This window comes from Buceros rhinoceros, unplaced genomic scaffold (genome assembly GCF_000710305.1).
Source record: "Buceros rhinoceros silvestris isolate BGI_N320 unplaced genomic scaffold, ASM71030v1 scaffold4272, whole genome shotgun sequence".
Classification (NCBI taxonomy): Eukaryota; Metazoa; Chordata; class Aves; order Bucerotiformes; family Bucerotidae; genus Buceros; species Buceros rhinoceros.
In genome coordinates, this window is record NW_010400506.1 from 1 (window position 1) to 1465 (window position 1465).

The window sequence follows — 1465 nt, forward strand, 5'->3', positions numbered from 1 at the left end:
GTTTTGCGGAGGCGGCCTCAGCCTCGTCTGACAGCTGAGAGACGCGGTGAAGAGGGCACGCTTCGGGCGAGCTCCCCGTGCCCGGCGGTACCACTGACGCGTCCCCAGCAGTGTCTGGCTGAGCCTAGTCCCGCGCCTCGCCTCGCCTTAGAGGAGAAGCTTGAGAGGCCGGTTCTGGGAAGAACTGGGGGTTCTGAACGCCTGCACCTGATAGCGGGTGACTCCAGCAGCCTCGGTTAAACAGGTCTTTGAAGCAGGGTTCTGGGTAATGAGCTAAGTGATGCTCCCGAGGCTCTAGCTCTGAGGACATTGCAGGGACAGTCCATGTTTTCAACAGATGGACATCCCCGTTGCTGAGAAGGGAGATCGGTGGATACAGAGATTAAGGAGTCAGGCATCATAGGAGAAAACCTTAAGGCACAACGCTAATCAGGATGCCCCCTGGTCTGATCTTAAGCTTTCTGTGAAAGCGCGAATAACAGATTTACAGAACAATAAACTTCCTGACTGCCAAGTAAACTCAAGTGTGAGGAAGCGTGCTAAACTACCTGTCATGCTGCTCTTGCACGTAAGTAACTTCACCGTCACACAGATACGAGCACAGCACGCTGTTCAATAATGGTAAACATCCTTTAAAACATCAATTACTGGTAGCAGTTTGGGAAGCTGAACTCAGTGTTGGTGTAGATGACTAATAAAAATCTCTGCTCAGCTTTCTGCTGTGGTTGGTGACAGAAGGTAATGTTCTCCTTGCAGTACTTAGAACATTATTTGTGGGGAAAAATTGCGCGTGTCTTGAGACAGCTAGAAGTATTTGGTAAAGAACAGCAAGAAAAGGATTTTATGTTCTTTGTGTCCTCATTTCTGTGGTAAAAGGAGTTCATGAACCAACAAGGAGGTAGTGCCTCGTGAAAAGAAAGTAGGAAAGTAGAAGGAGAGAAAGTGTTTGCTAACACAATGCATAATTACCTTTATACATTTCTCTCAGTAGGAAATAAGATTAGCCAAGAAACCAGCAAGATGTTATAAAAAAAACAGCATTTAAACACACGGGTAAGGTGGATAGAATAGGAAGAATAACTACTGCAAATTTGTGTTCCTGGTTTTGAAACAGTGGTAAGGTACTGCCCTAGGTGGATCACAGCTCTCAGCCAGGATGGCAGTGTCCATGTTTCTAACAGCCTGGACCGGGCAGTGTGTAACCTAGAGGAGAGATTCCTGACTGGTGAGCCATGCATTATCGGTGAGGTCTAAAGTGGGCCTTCAGCGATTAAAATTTCCACATTAGTTAGTTTAGACCCTTGCTGAGGCTGCTGGAGCTGGAAATGGTGTATGAGTACGGGGCATTGCTGGAGATGGAAAGAGCAGTGATGAAAAGGAGTGCTTCCCCGCTCCTTCCTCTCCTGCATATGTCAGGTGCTTGTCACCCGTGGAGCACATGGTGAGAGTTGCAAGGAGGGAGCAC